Source organism: Tupaia chinensis, unplaced genomic scaffold (genome assembly GCF_000334495.1).
Source record: "Tupaia chinensis unplaced genomic scaffold, TupChi_1.0 Scaffold000266_1, whole genome shotgun sequence".
NCBI classification, from domain to species: domain Eukaryota; kingdom Metazoa; phylum Chordata; class Mammalia; order Scandentia; family Tupaiidae; genus Tupaia; species Tupaia belangeri.
Genome location: NW_006159746.1, coordinates 558,883 through 579,956, shown reverse-complemented (window position 1 = coordinate 579,956; position 21,074 = coordinate 558,883). Strand labels below are relative to the sequence as shown.

At 34.8% G+C, this 21,074-nt stretch overlaps 1 protein-coding gene and 1 pseudogene across 1 annotated transcript in view; one reads left to right on the top strand and one right to left on the bottom strand.

Annotated features, from left to right (window-relative positions):
- UNC13C (unc-13 homolog C) overlaps positions 1-21,074 on the top strand; it is a 656,973-nt gene that overhangs the window by 182,225 nt on the left and 453,674 nt on the right. The gene's annotated exons all lie outside the window — the stretch shown is intronic.
- On the bottom strand, positions 14,690-15,108 carry LOC102488096 (28S ribosomal protein S17, mitochondrial pseudogene; annotated as a pseudogene).

Here is a 21,074-nt window from a genome sequence, read left to right as displayed (position 1 = left end):
AAAATGTTCAAATTTGTAGCTTTTTATCTCTACTTATTTTTTTGATGGCTGTTTCTGGTGATGAATGAGAACATGTTTTCTGATTTTTAGCTGCATCTCTGAATCACACTTCTGGGAGCTAAGAGCCCATTTTCAGCGAAGGTACTGGGATTATTATTGTCCATTATAGAACCTGTATGCTTTTCACATGGTTTTTCCATTTTGGCTTTCTTCCTCATTCTTTTTGCATTTTGGGACCTTGTTTAACTTGGCCCTGTAATCTAGAGTCACCTTTTGTAATATCTCCTATTCACACACTATGTTTCTACCTACATTAGCTATGAGAAAAAGGTCAGAACAATTGTCAAAAGGCTTAAGCACTTTATCAAAAAGTTCTTAAGGAACAAATTATAATTCTAATATTTCATATCCCTAGTAAGACCAGACAGAATGAAAAAAATATATAGCTGAGCTTATAAAACTTCTTTTCATGAAAGTCTGACATTGAAGAATAAATTTAATATCACCAAATAGTTCTTGAAAAGCACAAATGTGATATAGTTTTAATATTTGAGGACTAAGATATTAAAATCTAATATTAAATTTTTGGTTCACCATGTAATTACACTTTCTTCCTTGCTCTATGGAGCAAAAGGATGACCAATTTATAGGAGATGTCTTACAACAGTATAAGAGAAAAACAAATGGTTCTGATGAAGACTCATCTAATTAGGGTGAAGAGAGCTTAATATTCCGTATCAAGCCAAGACCAATAACATTGAGATTGATATTATAAATCTATCTTTAAACTAGCAGGCTGGATATGATTGGGTTGCCTGACCTCCCAAATGAATATTTTCTTCATATATAGCTCAGAAATCTGAAAACCTAAAGTATTCAAAGGCATGCTAAAAAATGACTTTAAAACACAGCTGTGTCTAACAGTGTGAATACATATTTTAGTATCATGCTCTGTGTATTTGTAATGGGTAACACAAAGAGAATTGATTCTATGCAAATATAATTTTATAAAATATTACCATGTGTACCCTAACTAACAAGAGGAATAAAAAATGATAGTGTTGGTAATTGTTACAGAGATTCTGTATGTGTCAACTGGGATAAGGACTGCATTGATGAGTTGAATTTCTCTGAATAATATCTGATGAGGGTTTTTTTTTTAAGTACACAGAAATTAGCTAAGATAACTTCCCATATCCAGGCTTAAAACTACATACAGCATACTATAGAAATATACACATACATAATTATTCAAGTAAAATACAGATATAGCACATTGAAATTCTCTCTTCACAAAGAGCTTAAAGGAGGCTGTAAACCAACTCAGAGGAAAATCAGAATAAAACAAGCAGAAACAATTTTTCACTTTTCTTTCAGTATGTACTTTCTTCTGTAGATCTGTTCCCTGATATATAAACTTAAGACAAATTTTGTTTAACATGGGCGGTCTACTTTCAGATACAGTAAATTGTCAAATAAAACTTACAGTGTTCTTACCCACCAATTATTCTGATACAAATTCATAGCTGCTACTATGTATCCATAGTCACTACTCTCCATCTTGTTCATGAGCTAGTAAAGCGTAACACCAGTATTATTTAATTCCCAGGAATGTGATATTCTATTACAGTAGACAAAATCCTGCTATATGTTGTATGTGGTAGCTTCACCAAGCATTTTCTTTTTATTTTTTCTCTCTCTTTTTTTCATTTCCTTTAATAATTTATGGTTTATGATTCTATAGGAATTTCTTACTCTAATTTTGTTGTACCAATACAGTTTGCTATTTTGATTTTTAAAAAAGAAAAGTATACTATACTTTTCTCTAGCTTTTCTTTAAATTCACCCATGACTTTTTTATAGTAGAAAATTTATATTTTCCAGCTACAGTAAACCAAGTGTTTTATCATCAAATGTAATTTCCACACTGTAGAATCTTGTCTTAAATAGCTCAATGACAATAAGTTGCAAGTGTAAAATAGTTTAAAAAAATCTGTTTTGCTTGAAGTGAGATTTAGGAACCCCCTCTGAACCCTAGAGGCTCCTTTTTCCTCCTCTCTCCACGTAGTCCTTCTCTACCCAAGTCAGTATAAACTTCATACTAAGTCATAATGTAACTTAGGCTTTCTCATAATTAGCTTCAAAACCATTGACTTTTTAAATTAAAAATTATTTATTGAATTTCATTTATCATTATTATTTTTTAATTTGTTGCAGGGCACACGCGCTCGTCAGAGACACCTGGAGAGGGAAAGTGAGAAAGCAAGCCACCAGCTCCAGGACTCAGGCCACAGTCAGCCATGTGGGAGTCCAGCACCTTAATTACCACATCACCTGCTGGCCCCAGGTTTTTTATTATTATTTATTTTTAAATCATTGACTTTCAAAGCTATTCATGAAGTATCTCAAATATAAAACAAAAGATAGTATACAGAAGTATACTATCAAGTATACAGTATACAGAAACTCTTGGAAGTATACAGAAACTCTTGGAAATTTGAATAATCTGTATTTAATAACTAGTTCTTAATAATAGGTCATCGGGAAAGTCATGACATATTTTTGTATACTTTTCTATGCAAAGATGCATCATGACTTTCCCAGCAACCCAATATATGCTATTTTTAAATTCTAGTCAGCAGGCGTAGTGAGATGAGAAAAGCTTGTCAGTCTAAACTGCAGACTAGTCATTGCAGACAGTGATAATAGAGTAGAACCAAGTCCGAGATGAAATACTGGCAAAAAAGAGGGAACAGCTGTTTTTGTTAGACTGAGACCTGGGAATCTGCACAAAGGACCAGGTTCATTACCTACAGCGGAGCACCGGTGGGGAAGAATTGCAAGAAGAAGATTCATAACTTTAAAAATGTATCAGAGCTATCTTAAATAGATAACAATTGTTCAGCACTATAGTCTCTGAATACCAACTGTATTTTTCCTTCACATGAATTGTTATGTCTGATTTAGTTTGTGTTTTAGACTTGTTTTGTTTCCGAGTTAACCAATGCTAAGAGAAAAGGTAATGAAAGCAAATCCAAAAGGTTTTTCTATGTTGAAGTTTTCAGTGTTCCTTTATTTGATTCATTATCTGTTTGCTTTTTAACTTAAATTTCTTTCACTGAATGTGTATGGAGAAAATAAGATAAATGACTTGACACTTGAAAAATTGCAAAGAACTGTGTGGAATCAATCAAGTTTAGCAATACTGAAATATTTTCTTCTCAATTATATAGCATATGTCTGGATTCTAAAAACTAATCTGTCTCTTAATTTTATATCACACTAATTTTTCTCAGGGCAAATAATTTATGTTTTTATATTACAACTGAAAACAAATCCATTCCTACTGTAGAAAAATAAATTAATGATGGATTGTAGTAAGGATGAATCAGAACCCTCTCCATACAAGAATTTAGCCTGCTTTTTAATTATTGTTGGAGGGCATATGTGCTTACCAGAGAGATAGAAGAGGAGAGAGGGAGGAAAAAGTATACTCCTTGGGGCAGGGTCACACTGCAGTCCCTGTTTTCCCTTTCTGCATCATGTTAGGATTTTGGGGGTGCATGTACCCGTGTGTTTCAAGTCACTTGTACTGTACCTATGGTAATGTGGGGTCTGACTTCCTTAAACACCAGCCCATTGGGGAAGAACTTAAAACCTTCAAGATTTTGGAGGAAACCTCAAGTATATTGTTGAAAAATAAGAGTGAGGGATTTCACATTACTTAATCACCAAATATTATATTAGATGACACACGCAAAAATAGGGTTGGTGTATTTTACACATGAAAAATGGTATAATGTCATTTTTCTAAGAGTAAATTTTCAAATTAGAGCAAAATTCTAAATATTTCCTAAATCTTTATGCTTCTCTCCATCACAACTCCCTGACCCTGTCTTGGACTTCTGCCACAGTCCCCTAAGTGGCATCGCTACCTATCTTCTTGTTCCTCACTGAGATGTTCTCTATCCCATGTGCAGAGTGAGCTGTTTCCAATGTGACTTTGATCATGTGATCCAACTGCTTAACCTTCTTTCAGTCTTTTCCCATTGCTCTTTACCTAAAGATCAAATCGATCTATAGAAGGTTTACATTTTCAGTTCCTAACATATGTTTAGCTTTGTCTATCACTGGTCCTTTGTTTTGATACACCCTGTGGCACAGTAGTCTACCTTTCTTCTTACATAGCTCACTTCTCCATCAGTTCCCAGTCTCCTCATTCTTTCTGAAAGCCTTCTCTGATCTCACCTTTGTGACAATATCACTTTGTTCTGTAGTAAATGTTCACAACATATATGTTTCCTTGACAACATGCAAAACCAAATGTTTCAGATAGTAATTTGATTTGTGATGATGCACAAGTAAATTGTAATTGAGCTCAAATGCTGGAAATGGGCAGATAGTAATTACGTAAGGGGAATTTTTAATTTTATATATGCAATCTCAATAAAATAATTACATAAAATATTTTAAGATAATAACTAGGTACAAAGACTAATTTATCTTGAATTTATGCGGTTAGTAGTACTCTGTTAAACAATTTGCATATATTACCTTATTTAATTCTCATAAGAGCAACTGAATTGGATTCAATACTAGGTTGCCTGACTCCAGAAGTTAAGCTTTTAGTAATTATATTTGGTTCTTGGAAAAGTCATGGCATGTTTTTCTATGCAAAAACGCATCGTAACTTTTCCAGTGACCTAATACTATTGCTTTGCTCTGACAATTTTATGTATATATTATCAGCCATATTTTGTTGAGCACCTATTTTACGTCAGACGTTCCATTAAGAACTGTATGTATCTGATCTCATTTGATTCTTGTAAGATAGGTATGTATTATTATTCCAATTTATCGGATAGCTTCCTTGGATAATTACATTTATTGGAAATTTAAAATAGATTATTACTAATAGACAAAATGACTAATACCTTGATATTATTTCCTTTTCCAAATGGAAACTTTTCTCAGGAAGAAGTGAGCGTTCACTCTTCCATTGTTATAGTTTCCAAATTCTCTAGTAATCATACACGTTTGTATAATACAATTTTGGTAAATCTACATTAAAAATCAGAACTTATTGTTACTTTGAATGTTCATTTTTGGATAAATAATATCCCACACAAAAAAATCAACCATTACTAGAAAATTTAAAGATATATGCATCAAAATAAAATAATGATGGCAAGGGCATTCCATTAAATATTATGAGTACTGATCATCTGTATTTATTATTTTTTAAATTATTTATTTATTTTTAAATTTTCTACAGGGCATGTGCACTCACTAGAGAGAGACAGAGAGATAGGAGACAGTGAGAGAGCAAGCAACCAGGCCCAGGACATGAACCACGGTTGGCCATGTGGGAGTCCAGCATGTCTACCATGCCACCTGCTGCCCTCGGTCATCTGTAGTTATCTGAGGAGATATGAGAAGTTCATTTATTTGTTGTTCTTCTATATGTCCATCTTTGAAATTGGCATAAAAGTGGCTCAGAAGAGTCTGCTTTTTCCTCTCTTAAAGAATAAACATTCCCTGGGCACACAAAGGCAGAAATGATTTGGGGAATGTGGGTGCTCTACTTGCTTGTTCATATTCTATTTGGAATTTGTTTTCATATAAAGTGAGACTTTTGATGTTACCATGTTTGAAAATTCCATTTTTTAATAGCACTTTTAAGAAAAACAGCACCTTTCTAGAACCAGTTGCCTACTGGATCTTTTGTGACTATTAGGAAAATGAGCTCCATGAGTAGTAACTATTTCAATAAATGTTATTAGAAAATTGTAAGCATCTATTAGCATGTGGAGCTGTGTCTGCAGAGGCAGAATGAAAAAGACAATTGAAACAATCTTCTAGATATTTTGGGCAAGTGGAAACAAGACAATGAAGATAACTGGAGTAAAAGTTTAATTTTTTTAACTCAGTGTATTTCCTGGTCTTGAGTCAGTGTTAGTTGTGACAAAGCTTATAAACCCCTGTTCAGATTGAATTTTCATAAAGGAGGAAATGTGTCACCCACAGTTGCGTCCTTGTGCATCTTTGTTGCCACCGAATACCCATTTCAGTAACAGTTCTACTTTGGGAAAGAACGTTACTGCAAAGGACGGACATCGTTTGCATAATGTGGGAGAACTTTTTAAAAACATTATGTTGCATTTCAGGTAAATAGTTCTGTTTTTAGCTAATCTTTTTTGCATTTCCTGAAAGTTTCCAGAACCAAGTTGATGCTACAAAGCTATTCAGGAATACCTTACTCTTAGGACGAGGTTGTAGAGTGAAGTGTAAGGTTAGCTTTTCTAGTATTCTGGTCTCTTTAGGTGACTGAAACAACCCTGAGTTAGCTAGTATTATTATCCATATTTCAATGATAAGGAAATGAATTCAAGTTTGCACAACCAGTAAGTAGCAAAGCCAAGACTCAAAATTCATAAGCAATTTGAAAGCTGTTGCTTAAGAATAAAAGTTTATGTAGCAACATAGGTAACGTGTGTGTGTGTGTGTGTGTGTGTGTATATATATATATATATATATAATCAATCTAGCTTCTAAACAATTTAGATAGAAATGTGCATTTTACTGAAGATATTGCATCAAGAAAAACAAGAGTATACTCATCACACACTAAAATTTAAAAATATAAAAATTTGCTTTTTATAAATATATTAATTAGTCCTCTAGTTCTCGACTTCCAAAATTCCTTTCTTGTTAACAGTCACGTCTCTCTTCTTCTGTCTCTTCTATTTATCAGCTGAAGAAATTTATTTCACCTGGTAATGCCACTTACAAAACACGTTTGTGGTATGCTCTCCTGGAATGTCTGTCCTTGGTATGTGTGTGTGTGTGTATATATATATATATATATATTCAAAAAGTAAAATGCATTCATTGTAATAAGCAAGTCTGCTTCTCACCTCTACTTCAAGTCATTTGTTTGTTTCCTTAAAGACAACCTTCATCATTCACTAACTTGAATAGCCTTCTATTGATAGTCTGTGTACTGCAAGCATTTTAATGTACATCTCTATGTATTATAAAGGTAGAATACTCTTTTGCATCTGTTTTTGAAGTTTAATTTATCATAGAAGCTTTCCATACGAATGGGTACAGATCTGCTTTTCATTTTCTAGAAACCTCAGTATTCCATCATATAATGTATCATATTATCCATGAGGGACATTTTAAGATGTTCACTATTTACTATCTTTTCTTTTCTTTTACTAAAAATACTGCAAAGACTATTATCGTTTTTATAGATGTCATTTAGTGATTTTGTTTTAGATACGTATTTTTGTATATAATATACTTGAACTCTACTATTTGACATGTTATTATACTGTTTAAAGCATTTAATGTATCAATATAACAGGCCTAGTTCTACCTACCTTCTCTCTCTCTTTTTTTTTTTAAAGATTTTTGCTTTTTTATTTTATTTTTGAAGATTTTGCCATAAGGCACATATGCTCGCCAGAGAAAGACAAAGAGAGGGAAAGTGAGAAATCGCCCTCTCCCGAGAGGGGCCAGCCATACTGCAACCCCATCTCCTTCCTTCTTCCCTTGAGATTTTGGGCATACATGCACAAGTGCCTGGTGTGATTCTCAAGCTGCCAGGTCTGGGGCTCTAACTGCCATCAGTCATATGGGAGTCCAGTACCTTAGCCACTGTGCCACCTGCTGGCCCCAGTTCTGTCATTAAAAAAAAAAAAATGTTGTTCTTCCTATAATGTTTTTCTCATTTATTTTGGTAACTTGGAAATTTGATCTTTCAAACCTGTAAGACCCTATGTCTCTAGTTTTTGAGACACTATCTTTGCATTTCCTATGATAAGCAATGATAAACTAGTCCACACTCATTTCCTCTATTATCCAAATGTGGTTTTATTATTTTACTTTCTTTTATCCTTATACTTTTGTACTTAGATTTAAACACTAACTTTGCTCCTTACCTTGGTAATAAAGTTCTTTGGGAGCAGCAGTTGGCGTAATGGCTATGTTGCTGGACTCCCATGTAGTCAACAACGGTTCGAGTCCCAGACCTGGCAGCTTAAACTCACTCCAGGCATCTGTGCGTACGTGCCCAGGATCCAAAGAGGAGAACGGAGGAGAAGGAATTGCAGCGTGACCATCCCCCCCTGGGGGGTGAATTCTCGCTTTCTGCTTCTTTGTCTCTCTCTTTCTGGCAAGCACACACGCCCTATAACAAAAACTTCTCCAAAATAATAATAATAATAACAACAACAAAGACAACAACAACAATAATAAAGTTCTTTTAAAATCATTTGGATAGTTTTTCTGTTCATCTCGTCATTAGTAGAAATTCATCCTCTGCTTCTTTCATAAAAGGTTCAGTAACTATATTCTGAATTTACAAATTAAAAATTTATTTTTATAATTGAACAATATTTTAATTATTGATGGTTATTAATAGTTTAATGCAGAAAAACAAAAATCACCATTAATTATTTCATGAAGCCTTAGAAATATCTTGCAGAACAATACTCATCTAAACTGAGTCATGACCTCTGAGATGAGTACTACAGACACTGTATTAAAACCTTTTGTTACCAGTCAGAGATCAGAATGCCAGGATTAGAAGCTGTCATTGATACTGATACCATAAACATTTACCTTTGACACCTAAAATCTGGAAAATAAAAAACAAATGGAATGTTGTTGAAAATCTGTGGCCATGCTTGTTGAAAACAGGTAGAGAGGTGAATTCTGAAACATGTCTGCCTCCCAAATCTCACATGAGTGCATCCAAATAGTGGATCTTAAATTATAGTAAAAGCCATCTCTCTAAGTGAGTCTGGGAAGTGTAGTTTTTACTTTTCCTTTATCTGAAGTCCTGGAATAAATGCTGAAAGTAACATAGTGTGAAGACTAGATTTACCAATTCATAGTACCCAATTATCCAAGTATGAAATTTGACAATACCTTACATTCTCTTCCTAGGGAGCTTATAAGCAGTACTATATTCTGCTTGTCATTGTAACATAATCCATGGAGTAATAAACCCCTTTTCCCTTTTATTGGTAATTTGACTTTGTTGTCTACATATTCAAAGAATTCTTTTTCTTGAAGTTTTAATATAAAATTATTAATAAGCTATGTCTTGCTATTGATCACTGAGTCTTTTTAATGTTCTTTTTTTTTTTTTTTTTTTTTGATGTGTTTCCTTACATTCTCTTCCTAGGGAGCTTATAAGCAGTACTATATTCTGCTTGTCATTGTAACATAATCCATGGAGTAATAAACCCCTTTTCCCTTTTATTGGTAATTTGACTTTGTTGTCTACATATTCAAAGAATTCTTTTTCTTGAAGTTTTAATATAAAATTATTAATAAGCTATGTCTTGCTATTGATCACTGAGTCTTTTTAATGTTCTTTTTTTTTTTTTTTTTTTTGGAGAGGTTTTTGCTATAGGGTGTGTGCACTCGTCAGAAAGAGAGAGACAGAGAGATAGAAAGCGAGAAATCACCTCCCAGAGGGGATGGCCACGGCATTATCCCTTCTCCCCCATTCTCCTCTCAGGATCTTGGGCACACACGCACACATGCCCGGCGTGAGGTTAAGCCACCGGGTCTAGGACTTGGACCACAGTCGACTACATGGGAATTTGGCAACATAGCCATTACACTAACTGCTGGTCCCAAGTCTTTTTCATTTCTAAAGTATGATGTATCTTTAACAAGTTTAAACCTCTGTTTTTTTTCTTGAAATATTAAATTTATTTTCAAATATATTTACTATTACTAATTTTAGTTTTTACCTTTGAAGCATTAAATATGCATATATGGGATTTCTCTTTTGTGATCTTTTACATAATGTTTTTTATATGTAACTCTTTTATATACTGAATTTATTTACAGCTTAATTTGTTCACTCTTCTCAATCCTATCTTCCTCATCTCTTTCCATTTTCAGCAGTGTCTGTTCCTTTTTGTTCTAGCTTTTCATTTCTATAAAGGTTTTTATTTTCCTTAGCTTCCTTCCTTCTTTAGTATTTTTCTTTTTTCAAAAATTTATCTAAATGCTTTATTATTTTATTTTCTGATTTCTTGCGTTTTCTGAGGGATCTTGTTTTATAAAGGCAATTGTTTTATTATATTCCTTGAATGCATGACACTACATTTGTCAATATATTTTTTTTATTTCTTCAAGGGAAACTTTATAGTTAGGTAACGTTTTTCCTTGTCATGGGTTTTCCTGTTCCTTTTTTCTTTGCTGTTGTAGTATCTTAGTACCTTTTCTGTATTAGTTTGCTTTTGTGGTTGCCATTATTATTATTTCAGTCATTTTTACAAGGAGATGACTTTTTCTTGATCATCTACTAACAGAGGAGTATCACGCACAAAGATACATTCCTTGTGACTCACAGTCAGTACCTGATGGAACAGGGGTATATAGACATGAATTCTTCTAGACTTTACCTCCCCACCGCTGAGCTTGCCAGCTGCCAGACTGCACACCACACAGCCTTTCTCCTCCAGCTCGTCTCAACATTTTATTCTTCCACTTATTATGTCGGGGAAATTTCAATATTTATTGGTTCTCCTTTTATTTGCTCTATAGTTCCCAAGGTATATATTTTTCATCATTCTAAAGAGTTATTGATTTTACTACTCAATATGGGATATCTAACTTAGATCACAGTTTTCTGTTGGTTTCATCTGAGAGCTGTAGCTGTAAGACTACTCACTCAGTGTCCACCTGTACCTTATTTGACCCTACTGCATTGGACAGCCCTTTCTCAAATACTGTAGTTTGGATTGCAGCTATCTCCTGGCCTTTTATTTATAGAGAAAGAGAGAGAGAGAGAGACAGAGAGATAGACAGACAGACATAATTGAAAAACTATATATATAATTATATATTTTTATATATTCATATGTTTTCAATTTTCTATAGGTCATGTGTTCTCACTAGAGAGAGACAGGGATAGATGGAAAGTGAGGAAGCATGGAAGCATCCCCCAGGGTGGATGGCTCCACTGTAGTTCCTTCTCCTCCATGCTCCTTCTAGGGCTTTTGAGCACCCATACGATTGTCCCCAGTGTATCTACCAAGTCACTGAAAGGACTCAAACCACACTTAGTCAGCCATGTGGGATCCAGCTGCCACAACTACCACACCACTACCTGGCCCCTCTCCTGGCTTTATGTAAGGCAAGTTTTAGTTCTCTCTCATTCTTTCTATTTATCTGTTTCTCATTAAATTAAGATGAGAAGAAGGAGATGGTGATATGTATTTTTCATTCATTTTCAAAGGAATAGTGGAAACCCAATTAATTCAAGCTCATACTCTCAGTTATTCTGCTGCACTACATTATCAGTGCCCCAGTACTGCTTTTCTGTGCAGTCTACCATATTAGATTCATATTTGTCGTCAGTGAGGATTCACATGTTTTCAAAGATTTTCTCCCTTCTTCTTTATAAAATATTAACAGATGATGTTTAATATGTGGCAAAACAGAAAGAAGTGAAAGATTTGAGTTTTGAGGGTAACTTAGTTTTGCTTGTTTTTATTTATTTATTTATTTTTTGGTACAAAGTCTTCATGTATTTCCTTAGGAATCAGAATTTCGGCCTTGATTACCGCTGGTCCTGGTCAGTAATGGCCATATATGAATTTAAGCCCTTCATGACATCGTTCAATAAGAAACCTGAGTACATAAGGCACATGCCCTACCTTTATCCATACATGTTGACACCTCCTCATTGAGGAAGTAGCTTCTTTCTTTATAATAAGTGTTGAAATCAGGCTATGTAAGTCCTTAGACTTGGTGTCTTCCAGGTTATTTTAGCTGTTCTAGGTCTTATGTATTGACAAGTAAATTTTAGAATCATTTTGTCAATTTCTACAAGAAAAGCAAGTGTTCTAGATTTTACTTGGGATTGGTTTAAAATTACAGATTACTTAGGGGAAAACTGGCCTCTTAACAGTAGCAAATATACAAATGCATGACCCTGGTATGTTTCCTTATATATTTCAGTCTTCTTCAATTTCACTTAATAGTAATTTTTGTGGGCTTTGTTACACATATTTTACACATATTTTGTTAGATTATCACATTATCACTAAATTAGAAGGTAACACACAACTATAAATTTTATTTCTAATTATTATCACATTGTCACTAAAGTTTCATTTTATGATGATATTTTAAATGGTATTTACATGTTTTGTTTTCTAATTGTTCATTGATAAGACATAAAAATAAAGTTGATTTTGTATATATGTGTGTGTATATATATATATATATACACACATATATATAAAAGCTAACCATTTAACTTTTGCCCTACACTTCTCACCACTTTCTTAGTCTGTCTTCTTTTTCTTTAGTCACCTGTACTTAAAAACTCATCTGTATCAAGCCACCTATCAGTCTTACTGCTTTTCAGCTCTCCCTCTTGTCCCACTTACAAAATCCCCATGCTCACATTTCCTGGCCTTCAGTTTATTCTGCCATTCTATTTTTACTCTTTATGAATAAACCAATTGAAGAATAAGGTAATATACTATTCTTTCCATTTTGCTGATGTCAAGTTGAGGTGATAAGTTACGTGACCTAGCTTTACCTCAATATGAGACCTTCTCTTAAGAGAAATCCACTCCCTGTAAAATTTTCCTATTGCTTGTATAGCATTGATGGCTAAATGTACAAATCTGGACTTGATTTTTCACTCCCAATTAAGCTTCTTTATTTTGAATGAATTAATGTGTTTTCCTACAAATACAAACTATGTAAAAATACATTTCGTTTTTTTTTTTTCTTCACTCTGTTGCCATACACAGAGAATACTCCGTTTGAAGTTTTACTTTTCTTCATAAGTTATAACCCCTCTTACCTGATTCCTAGGGTTTAAGTAAGCCCCTCCTAATTTTGTCAAACACTTCCATCTTTGCTCCCTGGCAGTACAAATTCTGAGCAATCGTTTTCATTTGAACTCAGGTTTAATAATCCAATTCACTGTGAATTTTTATTATTTCTTGTATTATCAATCTCCTTCAAGTCTAAACATATTTGCATCCAGTGCTCCGTGTGTGTGAACGACTTATCATCCCTTGCTCAAGAAGCTAAATTACTTCTATACTGATTATTAAAGACTCATTTAATTCTTCTAGTTAACAAATAATTACTAACTTCCTACAGTGTTTGAGGCACTGTTTTAGGCTCTGGTATATGTGTCAAGGACAAATAAGATTTCACTTCCATGGAATTTAAATTCCAATATATTGAGACGAACAGATAAGAAACTGTCAGATAATGTTAAATGCTATGGAGGGAATAAAACAAGACAATATGCTAGAGAGTCCTGGATAGCTTTTTGGCATACTTTCAAAATGCCAGGATAATGAGATCTGGAGCCAATAAATTCCTAGCAAAGTGTTCAGGGGTGGAGCTGAGCTCAGCCAGGCAGAGAAAGAGAAAGAAGGTTAATGTTCACATGATGTGAACCAAAGGAAGAGTACTTGAAGGTGGATTTGTACAGACGCAAAAGCGAGATCACAGAGGGCCAGATAGGCCATCATACAGGGCATGGGCCTCATTCTAAGTTTAACAGAAAACATTGAGGGGACTATTCTTAGAGAGTCTGACATACATTTTCAGAGACCACTCTTGCTGCTCTTTGCAAACTGTGCAATAATCCAGACTGTAAGGGATGATGGTTTGGACTAGAATAGTGATAGATGGCAGATGGCTGTCCCTTGAAAGCTCTTCAAGGTCCTTAACCAAATCCTGCTTTATGAAACTCACTTTTTTTTTTGAAGTTATCACAGTTTATTAATGAACTGCAACAAAATTTAGACACTCTCCAACTCAAATGCATGTGTGAAAAGTCCTACAACTTATGTGTGTCAGATCTTAACTCACACCTATTCTAACCTAGGATATTAGAAAAGGTAACACAGAACTTTAAATTTTATTTCTATCATGTCAACATTCTTATTAATATGGCTTAATCTGAAAAAGTCTGACTTACAAGCATGTTAATTATTTCCCTTTGGAACTGATTAAATCAGAGAAAAATTTATTTAAAATATAGGACAAAAATATTGCTTAATGGGATTTTATCTGTTTATATCAAAAGGTATTCTCCCGGGAACCAGCAGTTACCGTAATGGCTATGTCGCTGGATTCCCACGTAGTCAACTGTGGTTCGCGTCCTGGACCCGGTGGCTTAAAACTCACGCTGGGCGCGTGTGTGTGCGTGCCCAAGATCCCAAGAGGAGAATGGAGGAGAAGGGACTGCGGCGTGACCATCCCCCCGGGGGGTGATTTCTTGCTTTCTGTCTCTATGTCTCTCTCTGTCTGGCGAGCGCACACGCCCTATAGCGAAAACCTCTCAAAAAAAAAAAGGTATTCTCCCCAAATAAAAGGTATTCTCCCAAAATAAGAGTTCTAATTCAAGATTCCCTTGAATGAAAAAGCAACAAACAAACCCGATCTACGTTCTAAAACAGTATGCTTACAAAATAATGTGGCAGATTGCTAAATACACTTAGTGAACGCAAAGCATGTTTACTGAAAAGAACATTTGAAACATGACCATAACTCTTTATGAAAAATTATAACAGGTTCCTCATTTCATTTTAGCTATCTAATAACATATCACAAGAATAACTGGGTAGTTTATGATAAAACAGAGAAAATTTTCTTTTCCCATAAAGTGAACATGTCAATCTTTCCCTTTGGTTCCTTCCAACCATCCTTCACGTGTTGAAGAGATACTGAGTTCTAGAGTTCTGGTTAGGTGGGTGGTTTCCAAACTGACTGGACTCTCCAGGTAGGTAGTTCCCACACAGGGTTTTCCTGTCTGGATCTTTGACTTATCCAACTTTGAAAACGATCTCAGCCCGTTCATGTTTCACGTGCTTTGTTCGTGGAACAGGTAAAGCTTTGAGAAACACGATATCCCTGACTGTACACTGCCAAAGGGCATTGTGGGTAAAGTAGTTTTTTCTCTTATTAAAGTACTTTAATAAACAGGGATTCAGAACAAGCCTTCACTCTCACTTTAGCAGTTTTTTGCACTGCTGTCCCAATCACTTGCCCCACGATCCACTTGCCATGGACAGATGAATGAGTTACTGACATTATGGCTCTGGTCACCTGCAGTTCTGAAGCTCACTTCTTGTATATAGTAATAATAACATCTTCCATTTGTAGAATATTTTAAAATTGTTTTTACTTACATTTCATCATTGCCTATCTCTATAGTGCACGATATGGTTTTTGAAAGTATGAGTGTAGTACATGACAATCAAATCAAGAATATTACCATATGCATCATTTTTTAACAGATGACTACATTTTTTTGTCTCTAAGTGTTTCTTCCCTTTGTCTCTCATTAGAATATTTTTTTTCTATCAAAGTACTTAAACATCATGGGACCAGCAGTTAACATAATGGCTATGTTGCTGGACTCCCATGTAGTTGACCTCGGTTCAAGTCCCGGACCTGGCAGCTTAAATTCACACCGGGCACATGTGCGTGCGTGCCCAAGATCCCAAGAGGAGAATGGAGGAGAAGGGATTGTAGTGTGGCCATCCCTCCTGGGGGGTGATTTCTCACTTTCTGTCTCTCTGTCTCTCTCTGTTTTTCTGGTGAGTGCACACACCTTATAGCAAAATCCTCTCCAAAAAAAAAAAAAAAGAAAAAAAAGTACTTGAATATCTTATATGGCAAGAATAATATTGATCCATATTTTACTCATAAAATTTATTTAGTGTTAAATGAAAGACCTGTTCAAGTGTCCCCATCCCCATAGGCTATGTGCATTCACCAGAGACAGTTGGAGAGAGAGATAGTGAGAGGGGAAGTGAGAAATTACTCCCAAGAAAGATGACCATGCTGCAATCTCTTCTCTATTCTCTTCCTGGGATTTTGGGCACACACACACATATGTGCGGTGTGATTTTTTTCAAGCCATCAGGTCTAGAACTCAAACCATGGTCAGCCAAGTAGGAGTCCAACACCTTAGCCACTATGCCACCTGCTGGACCAAATGGTATTAAGTTTTAAGGATGACACTTCTAGATTAACTCTTCTAATGAGGTGTAAAGCTTTAAGGTACTTTTTTACTTTGACTTCCTTGTAAGAATTTAATGGTGCTGTTTGAGTCCATGGATTAAAACCATTTGATGCAAAACTCTCCCTTGAATCAAAAGTACTTCAAAAATAGTTTATTGGGAACCAGCAGTTAGCGTAATGGCTATGTCGCTGGACTCCCACATAGTCGACCGCGGTTCGCATCCCGGACCTGGTGGCTTAAAACTCACGCCACGCGTATGTGCATGCGTGCCCAAGATCCCGAGAAGAGAATGGAGGAGAAGGGATTGCGGCGTGACCATCCCCCCTGGGGGTGATTTCTCACTTTCTGTCTCTATGTCTCTGTCTGTCTGGCGAGCACACACACCCTATAGCGAAAAAACCTCTCCAGAAAAAAAAAAAATAGTTTATTAAATTTAAATGTTAAGTCTATGTTCATGCTGGGAGCATTCCTTTTCTATGCTGTAAAGATATAAGTGATTGAATATAAAAAAAATAAGGAAAAATAAAATATTTTAAGAAATAATAATGTTAAAGTCTGGGTAATAAACCAGGAGTTGCATTGACTATTGTATTGGGAGTTAGGAGGGCGTGGTTATGGAATTGAAATGGAGCAGGAAACTGCATAGGAACATAAGATATCTATGTTGGAGAAGTCATACTCCCTGATTGGTGAACCCCAAATCAGTCACATGGGTGGGCTTAGCCCATAGCCACAGATGAAACCTGAGTGTGGTTTTGCTCTTACTTAGTACCAGGTACAAATTTTCAAAACATGATTTTATTTTTGAAGGCAATATTAAACATCAAACATGTTTATTAAGAAAAAGTAAACTATAAAACAAAATTCCTTAATGACATTCACAATGTGAAATGATGGTACAATCTATGTATTTTCCCATTCCACATAGTTTGTCATCTTTCATCAAAATTATATTTCTCTATTGACATTTCATACATTGCATAACTACTGTGTCTCTAGCTGGTCCCTCTCAATTAGACTTTCAGGATGAGAAGGAGTTTTACGTGTATGTATTTGCAATTTCTTACCACTTTCTAACAGTCGTTGATATTGTGCATGTAAGGAAGGTCGAATTTCAATCTCAATTATTCTCCAATTGGTAATCATCCCATAACCAGCTTTGCTATTAGAAGAAAAAATAAATAAACTAAGCATACACACTATAGGAGGCAGGCGTATGTCCTACATTGCTGTCTTAGTAGAAGCCTGGTCAACTGACCAGATGAAGGGATGGAAAGCAGTCATTTGCTAATTTGATGATTCAGTCACTGCCATTCCAAGATATCTTTCATTGTAGTTTTGTTATGGAACCAAAGTATATCAAGAGACATTAGTTTTGAAGAGAGCCAGAATTATGTCGATTCTCTATAAATTCAGTAAATAGATTGTATAGCCAACTCTGCTTTTCGACGAGAGAGGTGGTATAGCAATAGGAAGACAGGGCAGCCCCTTATGTGTAGACAGATGGTTGGCTACAGTGTTAACATAATGAAGTTGCACAAGGACAAGGTAAATCATATTTTGTTATAACCTAAAATCCTCTGAATATTTGAAATCCTCTATTATCTGCTCTTTACTTGCCATACTTGTCACAGGCCAGTCTGTCATTGTCATTCTATTTGTACTTTCCTATCAGTGATAATTAGCAATGTTGTGTTTAGCGGTATAGTATAAGGTTTTAGGGAAGTGAAACCAAAGGATGGAGTGCTGATGGCTGCACAGAGGGCATCTTGCTGTAGTTAAAAGTGTTAATCTGTTATCTTATAATACATTTAAGCTAACCTAATCTAATTTAAAATAAGCTGTCCATCTTCCTGTACTACAGCTATGTCTTCTTTTGTCTCATTTTTTGCCACTGTCTGTATATGTGTGCATATTCTCTCCCGCTTTCTCTTAGTACCACATAGTCATAGCCATCTTTTTCTCATCCCAAACTCAACCAACTCCAAGAACAGTTTCCTGTGGTCATTCAAAGGCAGATCACTAGAGAAAATATCCTGGGATCTCCAAAAATGAGACCTTATTGTGGAGATACCAGAAAAGAGCAGAGCTCTAGAAGGACCCAACTTACACTTATTATTTTTTATTATAATAGACAAAAGTCTTTCAACTTATTTTATAAAATTTGTATAACCCTGTTACCAAATCAGGTACAGACAAACAAGATGCAGGGAACTTGCAAGCTATGTTCATTCACGAGTATAGGTAGACAATTAATAAAGAGAATATTAGCCAACACCCAGTGATATAAAAGACCAGGTACCAGACAATGTACCAAATTATATATACCAGGATTTCAGGTTTTATTTAACAAGAGATAATATACTACTATACACAAGCTGAATAAAGGGGAAAAAATTAAAAAAATAATTTCAACAGATAATGAAAAATATGGGAAGATGGAAGCTCATTCATGGTGTTTACTGAAAAAAAAAATCTAGCAAATTAGAAAAAAAAATCTTAACCTGTTAAACTTGTATAACAAATACCTGTAAGAACTGTCATACTTAATGGTAAAAAGTTTAAGTACTTACTTTTAGGTCAGGAATGAGAAAACATGTCTATTATGTTATCACTTCTATTCAGCAATGTTTAGAGATTCTAAACAATGCCATAAGAAAAGAAAAAGAAGCAACAGGGGTGATATTTGAAAAGCAGAACACAAAATTTTCATTATCTGCAGATATCATGATCTACCTAGAAAATCCCAAGGAAACTTCAAATTCTTAATTTTAATAAACATATTTAGAAAGAATGTTAGATCAACTTAATATATAAAACTCATTTGCATCTCTATATACTCACAATGGAGAGTTAGAAATGAAATTCAATAAAAAGGAGGAAATCACAATATGAACAAGAGTACAAAGGCTATAGGGATAGAGTGAATAGTGGATGATATTTATGTCATTTAAAGAAAAAAACACAAAACTTAATTGATCTTACTTAAGAAGATATAGATAGAGAAGGACCAGCTAGAGGCACAGTAGTTACACAATATTCTCCAACGTTGGACCCACATGGAGAGGCCCCCGGTTCATTTCCCAAGGCCTCTCTGTGCTTACTAGATACGTGCCTGTGTGCCCGTGATGCAATGCTGGCAGTGGAGTGTCACATGAAAACTGGGTTGGGGCTTCCTGTCACTTCTTCATGAAAGAAATAAATTAATAAACATATACATAAATCAGTATGAAAAAGAAAGAGACCATGAACATGTTCATGAATAAGATGACCAACTATAAAGATATTAATTCTCTATAAAGTAATTTATAGGTTCAAGGTAATTACAATTAAAATCTCAATTCTTTCTCTTTTTTTTGATTCACTTAAAAATTGATCTAAAATTTTTGTGGAGGACAAAGGGTAAAAATATCTAAAACAGTCCTTAAGAGAAAGAACAAAGTATAGAAAGAATGCAAAATTACAGTTAGAAGGAATAAGCTCAAAAGGCCTGTCAAAAGCATAGTGACTCTGGCTGATGATGATCAGCTGTCTTCTTGAGAAGTGCTGAAGCATGAATGTTCTGTTATCACCACAAAAAATGGTAACTCTGCAGGCCAGCAGGTAGCGAAGTGATTGGGGTGCTGCACTCTTGCATGACTGACCATGGTTTGAGTCCTGGACCCAGTGGCTTAAACTCATACCAGGTACATGTGCATGTGTGCCCAAGATCCTGAGAGGAGAATGGAAAAGAAGGGATTGTGGTGTGGCCATCCCCCCTGGGGGGTGATTTCTCGCTTTCTGTCTCTCTGGTGAGCACAGCGCCTTATAGCAAAAACCTCTCCAAAAAAAAATATATAAATATAAATATATAGATAGATAGATAGATAGATAGATAGATAGATAGATAGATAGATAGATAAATAGATAGCTAAACTAGAATCAGGGAAAATGGTGAAAGAATTGATGACTGGTGATGTAGAACTCTTTTTAAAGTCAAACATATATATTTAATTCTCCAGGTAATTCTAATGATCAGTCAGTTATAGAAACCACTGATTTTCTAGTCTATTCACTTCCCATCATAAAATTTTTTTTTTGATAAAGATTGTTGCTATAGGGTGTGTGTGCTCACTGGAGAGTAAGAGGGAGACAGAAAGCAAGAAACCACCCTTATTTTATCTATCAATCTGTTCATTCATCAACTATTTTATTTTTTTTATTTTTTTTTTCTAATACATTTTTTTCTTTATTTACGTTCATTCACTGTACATCATTATAGCATACAAAATGAGATTTTTTCCATTGAGAATACACTGTATATTGGCTCAATCAAGCACATCAACATATGTGTTATTGTCAACAAATCATTTTCCATTTCTTGTTTTCTGTATATTTTGCCTTTTTCCCCATTCTTGATTCCCTATCTCACCCTCTGCCATCTCCCACCCTCCTCCCACACTGTGTCTGGTATTTATTGGTGCTTTCTATGCCTCCCCCATTTTATTGTTTCACTAAATATCTTAATAAATCTAAATATTTTCAACAGCAAGCACCGCTGATATGTACATATCCATGAACACAAGTCTGACTTTAGGCATAAACCTCAGTGAATAGAATGAACATACTATAAAGTAGCACCTAACTAGGGCTATATAGCTTAACTGCAGTCATCAAATAGGTATTTCTAATGCCTTTTTTTTTCTTCTGAAATTTTTTTTTATTAATTTACATTCATTCCCTGAGCATCATCACAACATTCTAAATGTGGTTTCCCATCTAGAATATACTGCATAGTGGCTTAATAATGCATGTTATCATCCATAATATTCCATTTCTACTTTCATATATATGTTTTTTACCCCATGTCTAGCCCTCTGCCCTATTCCACTCTCTTATTACACTATCTCTGCTGTCTACAGTTGTCTTCAATTCCTTTTCCCCCAACATTTCGTTGATCACACAATATCATAAGTAATCTAACTACTTTCAATAGCAAGATCAGCCGATGGTTTCAAGAAAAGCAGTTTTGAACTGGTAAGGATATTTC